Source organism: Lissotriton vulgaris, chromosome 3_1 (genome assembly GCF_964263255.1).
Source record: "Lissotriton vulgaris chromosome 3_1, aLisVul1.2, whole genome shotgun sequence".
NCBI lineage: Eukaryota > Metazoa > Chordata > Amphibia > Caudata > Salamandridae > Lissotriton > Lissotriton vulgaris.
This window is the reverse complement of record NC_141689.1, coordinates 28,793,110-28,802,479: the sequence shown is the minus strand read 5'-3', so window position 1 is coordinate 28,802,479 and position 9,370 is coordinate 28,793,110.

The window sequence follows — 9,370 nt, the reverse complement described above, 5'->3', positions numbered from 1 at the left end:
CGCTCTTGGCGTCACTTCCGACTGAGAACGAAGCATAGGCTGAGTCTGTGCTCCTCAAGGCTGCGATCGCCCTGCCCCCGCGCTGCCCATCCAAAAAGGGCACCTGGGCCCAAGGTCACCCCCATCCATCAGCCCACTACAGACAGTACGATAAGCTCAATCTAAGGATGTTTTTTTCTTTCTCTGGCAATCCAATATTGGTCATATTGATTATTGTTGCTTCACTTTCTATTGTTGCATTCATTTCTATTTGTTCTTTTGTACATTGGCATCGTTTTGACCCCTTGCACCTCTGTTGCCTCTGCCTCTTCTGCTTTGTGTTCCTTCGCTGGTCGCTGGGGGTCTTGGGCGGAGATTGAATCTCCTCTCCTGCTCTAAAAAAACAAATTCTTCTATGATGAAGGGTGTTATTGAAGCACATTGGCGGAATTTCGCCTCGTCTAAATCGGTATCGACTTCTGAGCTTTGGATGCTGCTTAAATCCAATTGTGCACCCTGTCTGGCTTGGCCTTTGTGGCTCATTCGCTGTCTTCGTAAATGATCAAATTTTTTAGCAAAGGTATAAATTTGTCCTCGTTCATGGTCATTTATGTCTCATCTGAATTTTGGCACCTTTCTTTCTCTTATTGTTGTTTCCAATTTTTTAAGATGCGCTTTCATTTCGTTTAAGTACTGCCCAATTGGTTCCTGGTTAGTTTCTTTTACAAGCATTTCCATAATCTGAGCGATTTCCTCAAGAATCTTCTCTCAATCAATATCTGCATACTTAACCAAGATTGCAAGCACCCTGCGCGATTATTCCTGGTTATTTTCTGCCCATTCGCATAGCATATTTGGATTGAAGTCATCATAGGTGGGAGCCACCATGATACCGAGTCCACGTGGTATCAGTTTCACCTCCAGATATTGTTGGAGGGATTTCGACTCCCACCACTTGGATAATTCACTACTCTTACATTTTTCTAAGCATCTCAGTTGTGCTGTAACATCAGAGACTTTTTCACTGCTCGCGCTTGTTCCGGTTTTTCTCACGGAGACACTGGTGTCATTAAAAATGGAGAGTGCAGCCTCCTCTCTCTCCTTCATTTCAGCAGCTGACATAACGTTTTATATAGTGCATACATGACCCACAGTGGTATCAGAGCGCTTTACAGTACATAATTATCACAAGTTATACATACGATCGGGAATCGCATATAATACAAATGAGTTAGATATTGCTGTTTGATTAAAAGAGGTGGCAAGTAGGCTTCAGAAAATTAAAGGTTTAAGATGTTAATTTGTTCATCAGAAACATTTTTGCTTCTTTTTTGAAGGTGGTAAAAGAAGAGATTCTGCGTAGGTCTGGGGGAGGTTGTTCCAAATCTTTGGTGCGATACCTGAGAAAGCTCTGCACCCAGTTCTCTTTTTGTGGAAGGATTCAGGTTTTAGTAGTACTGAGCTTGTGATTCGCGAATGTCTACAACCTCCCGACCGCTCTAGCTTTTGTGCTAAATAGCTGGGGGTGTTGCATTGTAAGACTTTAAGTGTCATGCAGGTGATCTTTAGTTGTATTCTCGACTCGTATGGTAGCCAGTTCAAAGCCTTCAGGGCCGGGGTGATGTGGTTATTTCTCTTTATTCCGGAGACCAGCCTGGCCGCAGTGGGAAGCGATGCCCTGATCGGTGCTAGTTTGTATTTTGGAAGACCGCAAAGAGTGGTGCTTCCATAGTCCAGTCTTGGTAGTACTAGGGCTCGGACCGGCATTTTTAGATCAGTCTGTGGGAGGAAGGGTTTAAGTTTCCTTAAGATACTTAGCTGAAAGTTAGCTCCTTTGGTGGTATTGTAGATTTGTTACTGCATATTTAAATGTTTGTCAAGGGTAACTCCCAGGGATTTTGTGGAGTCATTGATATAAGGGGCGCAACCCAAGGAAGTAAGATGCTTCAGCCATAAGTCTATCTTGGGTGTATGATTGGGAGGGGAAATGAAGAGGAACTCAGTTATTTTGGTATTAAGCATGAGGTGGTTGCCATTGAGACAACTTTGGGTATTATGAAGAATAGCGTTGAGGGAGATGAAGTCATCCGGTGAGGAGATTTTCAAATAAAGTTGAGTGTTGTCTGCCTATAGATGATATAGAATGTTTGCAGAGCTAAGCGCATTAGCAAGGGGTTCCATGAGTAGATTAAAGAGTATAGGTGATAGTGCTGATCCCTGTGGGACTCCTAGTGTGACCATGGAAGGCTGAGGGAATGATTGCTTCAACTTGGGTCCTGAGGAAATATAAATTTTTGGTCAAGTTATGTTCCCTATCGTGTACCCCACCGTCTCCATGTACCAGCTTAAAGTGCATGTAACTTCCCTCCTGTGCCAGCTATGAAGACGCAAATACGTTTGCGTCCAACGTTAACATGTCCTCTTTCAGACCCACCCTGAATGGGTTGAATAGTCCGTTCCTAAGTATGCTATGCCAACGTCTTTTTTAAGTGTACTTTACACGTTTTTCAGCTCTGGCATGGTAGGCCCTGAATCCTGCCATCAAGCCTTTTTCCCGGCCTTCTGACTCTGAAAACCTCAGCCCAGGCTGCCTCTGAACCCGTGAACTCTGCCTTACTTCCAGCGCGGCTCACCGCGCTTGGCTCAGCCTGCTGCCTGCCAAGACTGACTTCAACCTTCGAATTATCTGGTCCGCTCCTCGAAAATGCATTCCTACCTACTAGTTTAAGTAAACATCCCCCAGCTGCAGAGCGAAAGGGCCCGGCCACGCTGTCTCTGTGCAAATAATTCATAGCCTCTGTTACCATGCTCCCATGGAAGGCCCATGCCCCCACGCTTCTCAGGCAGACACTTAGGCGCTTATACACGCACTCACAGTCAGTATAGAATAGCTTCTGCCCCAGAGACCTTTCCGCCCTGATAGCTCAGTTCCTAAACATCAGATATCAGATATGATAGAAGCACAAGTTGATCTGACACGCCAGACTTCTGTCTCTTTCCGTTAGTTTAAATGTCAAGTCCCCAGCACCCTTCAGTTTCACGTCAATCACACGTCATACAGCTGCGCGCGCATCCAAGCCTCAGATTTCTGCTGACATTGCAAGATTCTGTTTTGTGCCACCCACTTATGACACCTACCTGTGACGTTTCTAGCACACACCTCTAGTTCACGCCTAGTTCACGCCTAGTTCACGCCTTCTGATTACGTACTACTAACACGTGGATGCTGTTATCTTGTCTTCTCTCAGCTGTTACGCCTACTATATTGGTTTCTATGATGTAATTTAAGTATATAAGCTATGTATTGTCAATAAAATATTGCTCTATCCCTTCCTGAACCCCTTGTGGTTGCAGGAACATGATATCCAGTTCCGGAACGATTCCTTTTTAAGGAATAAAAACCCCTAAGAACTCTAACACCACGGACTCTGTTTTTTTCTTTCCGATTGAGTTATTATTGATTAAGTACTTACCTGCATAGAAATTAAGACGGTAAATTAAATATTTACGACATTTTGGCGCCCGAACAGGGACCCCACCCCACGCGCCGGTTGGTGCGTTGCAAACTCTGTCCCCTGCCATCAGTTAGACGGAACCTACGCGTACCGGCAGGATTTCCTGTATCTCCCTCTGGCCCACAGAGGTGATGAAGACTGCAATCAGCACCCAGACGAGGTGGTGAGGAGTGCGGAGGATCCCGACCAGAGCCTAGCCGAAAGAAGCAAGGTCCGAGGTGTCAAGAGGCCCACCAGTTTCCCGAAGTATCCACGTGTCGAGTCGAGTCCAGTCCGGTCCAGTCCAGTCGAGTTTTCCGAGGCCTTCTGTTTTCCGTGCTTCCCGGTGAGTACCATTGCTGGGACGTATCTAGACGGGTTTGGGTACACAAGTCCGGTCTGCACTGTTTTAGACAGTGTATCTGTACTGTTTAGCAGTATATCCGATGATTCCAGTTCTGGCACTGTTCTCAGCAGTGTATCTGTGCTGTTTAGCAGTACATCCAGTATAGGGGGTAGTCATATATGTCTCAAATGTCTTTTCATGTGATTAATGTCGTGGTATGAGTGTGACTGTTTTTAATGTGCATTATTGTGTTCTTGTATAACTAGCTGTATTAAATTTTTAAGTAGCTAGGATTGAGCATTCAGTACCAAGTAAACAAGATGCCGTTTTTCAACAAGTTAAAGCAGATAGGAACTAGGAAAGGGATACTAGAGGAAGAAATTCCTATCCCCCCTAGGGACACGCCTGGAAATTTCATGTATCAGAAGCATGGCATAGATGCCATATTGTATCTAGATTTGTGGGCCGATTATACTAAGCATCTAGACGAAAGACACAGATGGCCCGTTACCGGAATATGGGATGCCGAGTGCATCATGAAATAGAGGAAGCATTATGGAAAAAGAAAGCCAGACAATCTCAGAAAGACGCCATAGAGTTTTGGCGTAAGGAATCACATAAGCGTACAGAAAAAGCACTCCGTAGAGAAGACAGACTTAAAGAATCAGATAAAGCCCAAGAAAACGAATTAGTTACTGAAGGGATCCGAGTGAAATCAGAGCAAATAGACCCCGCCCGAAACAATCTCGTAAATGGCATGTATCTTGTGGCCGAAGGTTCGCCTGAAGCCACTTCAGAAATACCGAAAAATCTGCCGCCACCATTGGTCCCAACTAAGGTAACTCACAGGACCACTAAAGACATATTCCTGAATTCCTATCTAGAGGATGTAGCTCCCGCTTACACCAATCTACCTGTCCGCGCCCTGCCTACCGACGGGGACGGAGGTGGTAACCCGCTCCAAGATCATATTCCGCCAGTACCACAACAGGTTCCCCCTGCTCCACCACCTCCACCACTTCCCGCACCTAAAATTAATCTACCGAAACCGCTTCTACCTGATCCTACTAAAAGACAAGTTCAAGTACAGATACAGACTCCACAGAGAAATAATGTCCATGCTTCCGTCTCAGGAGGTGCGACCGGGGGTCACCAGACCCCGCCCCCAACACACAGATTACACCTTAGGGATATGCAGAATCCTTTTATAATCCAATCACCCCGTCTCGACATACTCAAAGAACCGCTCCAAGTTTGCAGATAAGATCCAGTACCCGGTAAAGACGATAGGATGTTTTTAGCATCACTACGCTTACGACATGCTGCAGATTACCTACTGTTATTATCCGGAATGAAAGAGCACCTAGATAGAATATATCACTTTGTCCAGACTGGGCAGGACCCTGAAAGTATTAAGGATGCCATGGCGCATCAGAAAGTTGACATTCAAGCATATATACTATGTTTTTTTATAAATTGCCTAATCAGAGAACGAGACAGGCCTGGGACAGAACAGGATGAATTAGATGCACTCAACAAGTGGGGCCAAAATATATCTGAAGGAAAGCATGATAAAGGGGGTTGCATAGCCAGTATGTACAAGAGAATAAGAAAAGCAGTGATAGAAATACACGAAAAAGAGAAAGAAAAAGCCTCCTCCGAGGAGGAGGAAGAACCTGAAGATCCAGAAAAAACTACAAACACGATAGCGTATGTAGGTAAGGGAGCTTACCTTAGGAAAGGCATTTGTCCGGAAAGCAAGAGAGTTTTTCTCTCTGGCATAACAAAACCGAATTCTCCTGAACATCAGTTCCAGGAGACTGATAAAAGGCTTCGAGACCGAATAGGGTACCATGTACTCAACTCTATGGATGAACAAGAACTAGCCCGGTCAGCAGTATTATGGGCTGACAATCCGAACATATATAATGATGACACAGTAGCGCAGACATTCCTGAACCTCTCCCCAGACGAGCAGAAATTAGCAGGTGTATACATGATTCAGCACCTCCTCACGTTATACAGAAACCAACATTCTGATCCAGGTCCCTTACGCGATACATTAGAAGCACTACTCATGGACAGATGGAGAGGTCTAAGTACCAAGTTAATACAAATAATTCTAGAACAACGACATCGATATAACACTTTCGTAAGCTCCGAATATGTTCCCGCATCCGCCTAGACAAGATCATGCCCAGCAACAGACTTCACAGAATGTACAGCCCATGCAGAATACGCAGCCTATGCATGCTTCATCTCATACAGCACAGACAGTAGCGGTACCACAGCCACAGCCCATTGCCGCGACTCAGCAAGTTTCACAACAAATGTACCAGTATGCCCAGTCCGCTTACCCCGATTATCCACGATACACATGAAACAGCCTAGAGAGGGAAGGTGGCTTGCCTCTTATTGAAATTCCTGTAGATCAGTCAAGTATTGGGAAAAGACAGAAAGTTTTTAATTGACACAGGGGCAAGCCGCACAACAATCAGCCATAATGAAGTCCCAGGGGCACCCCTCTCAGGCTCACAGAATGTTTCCCTTGGTTTTTCAGGACAGCCTATTGTAAATGAGGTATCAGAACCCGTTCCCCTGGCTGTGGGTCCCTTATCACGTGTTACAGACCTGTTACTGACGAAATCATGTCCAGAAAATCTGTTAGGAATAAAGACATTGAAGGCTCTAGGAGCCATAATATGTTGTTCCCCGGAGGGAGTTAGACTCTTTCTGCGGGATTTCAAGGGTCATTATGTATTACGAGAGTTTGATGTCAGATTGAAAAATGTACCAGATCACTTGTGGGCAAAGGGCCCAACTGATGTAGGTTGTATGCACATTACACCGTACCGTGTTACACTCAAACCAGGTGTTGTTTTACCCAGAATCAGACAATACAAGTTACCACCCGATGCTGTAGTGGCTTTACTGGAAATCATTGAAGAGCTCATTGCCCAAGGAGTGGTCGTATAGACCGACTCCAATATCTGCAATTCCCCTATCATTCCGATTCTTAAACGTACTGACCCCAATGCACCGCCAGTATATTGGCTGGTGATTGATCTAAGAGAACTGAATAAATGCATTATTCCACAGTATCCTGTGGTTCCCGACATCTCTTCCCTATTGACTGCTATTGATTCAGAAGCAACGTTCTTTACTGTAATTGACCTCAAGAACGCCTTCTTCAGTGTACCTATTGATCCGGAGAGCCAATATCTCTTCGGATTCAGTTTAAATGGACGAAGTTTCAAATTTTCACGCGCACCTCAAGGATTCACAGAAAGCCCCAGCATCTATAGCCAAGCACTGAAAAGACAACTTGATTGTATCACAATGCCAGTTAACACCGCCTTACTGCAATAAGTCGATGATCTGCTGATCACCGCACGAAGTGAACACGAATGTGAACAAGCATCACTGACAGTTTTACATTTTTTGGCCGACAAGGGACACAAGGTGTCTCCTTCGAAGCTACAATTCTGTGTTCAGCAAGTTGTGTACTTGGGTCACTTGCTGTCCAAAGTGGGGAGACAGCTCACTCCCGATCGCATTCAGTTGATTGTAAATATGCCACAACCCCAGACACAAAAGGAAGTGCGGGCCTTTATAGGCCTCACCTCGTACTGCAGGCAATGGATTCCCCAGTATGCATTTCTAGCTAAACCACTCATTCAGTTAACGACACAAGAGGCAGCGACTTCGACTGTCCTCCCTTGGACTCAGGAACACACACAAGCCTTTGAGGAATTAAAGAAAGCCTTATGCCAAGCACCAGTTTTAGCGACACCATGTTACAGCAAACCTTTTACACTTTTTGTTACAGAACGTGATGGCACAGCACTGTCTGTCCTCACTCAAGACCAAGCAGGATCACATAAGCCTTGCGCTTATTTTTCAAGTACATTGGATTCAGTAGCCCAGGCACTCCCTGCGTGCTTGAAGTCAGTAGCAGCAACAGCGCTAGCAATCAGACAGAGCGACTCAATTGTTTTAGGACATCAATTAACAGTACAAGTCCCACATTCTGTAGAGGTTCTTTTAAACAGAACCCAGACTCAGCACTTGACTATAGCACGACTGACAGGTTACGAATTAACACTATTTCAGCCACACATAGAAATCAGACGCTGCAGCATTCTGAACCCCGCAACATTGTTACCTACAATTATGACAGATCCAGCCCGCATGATTGTATAGAGATCATTAATGCAGTAACAAAGCCCCGAACGGGGAAGATATGCCTCCCGAGTTGGCGGCGCAATTAGCAGCGTGGTTGGGAAAAGATAGTGAGGGCGCCACGGCTGACGACGCCCGGGCAGTAATGAGACAACTGCGGGAATCTAGAGAGGCTGCGATGGCACCATCTTCTGTTCCCCCACAGGTTCCGGCGGCTGAAAGTGCAGCAGGCCCACGTTCGGCAGCGAGTGCAGCGTCTAGTTCAGGTAAGCGGCCATTGCCGATTGCGGGGGAGGGGTCTGTACCTTCACAAAGGGAGAAAGTTGCCCAGCATGTTCCACTGGAAATTAAAGAAAAGATTTGGGCGGATAAGTATGTGAACATGTTTTCTTTGCTTACCGACCATTACGAGATAGAGCATGTGAAGAGCCAAAAGGAGCTCATGCATCCGAGTGTTTGGCGCGCAAAAATGGCCGCCTTTAAGGTTCACGAAAACATAGGTACTTGGGGCAGAGCGTGGGGCATTTTTACCTCCATCATGGGTGAGCGCAGGCCCGAGTTGTTGACTGAGTTGCCTATTTATCAGTCACGTATCATGGAGTATTCTCTGGCGTACGGGGGCAATCAGTGGTTCTGTTATGACAATATTTTTAGAAAAGCTAAAGAGCACGACCCAGTTCTAACATGGGATTGTTTCGACTCCGTCTCGTGGCAGAAAATGGAGAGTTCAGGAATGTTAAAAGTGCCATTGTCAGGGAGTAACGGGGGTGAATCTTCCCGCCAATCCTCTGGGACACCCTTTCGGACGGGTGCAGGTAACGAGCACCACTCGAAGTCGAGTGGCAACGCAGGTAAAAGGGGGATTTGTTGGAATTTTAACAGGGGAAAATGTACGAGGCCCCAGGGGTCATGCAAGTTCAGACATGAATGTGGAGGGTGTGGGCAGTCATCCCATCCTGAGTCCATGTGCAGAGCCAAGACGGGTGATAACGGTGGTAGGGGAAGCGCCAAACAGGTCTGAAATAGTCCGAGGGGCGCCTTTACCTACTCCGATTGATACCATGGCAATGATTCCTTGGCTCAACGAATACCCGGATCATGCTTCCGCTGGGGTGTTGCGGGACGGGTTTTCCTATGGTTTCCGCATCCCAGTGGGGGATTTTCAGGGTCTAGCAAACTGTAAGAACCAACTGTCGGTCTTGCAGCATACGGCAGTGGTTCAGGTAAAGATTGGGAAGGAGGTGACTCGAGGTCATGTCGCCGGTCCATTTGGTTTGCCACCGGTTGCTAACTTCGTTTGTTCCCCTCTAGGGGTGGTCCCCAAGAAGGACCCGGGTGAGTTTTGGCTAATACATAACTTGTCAGCCCC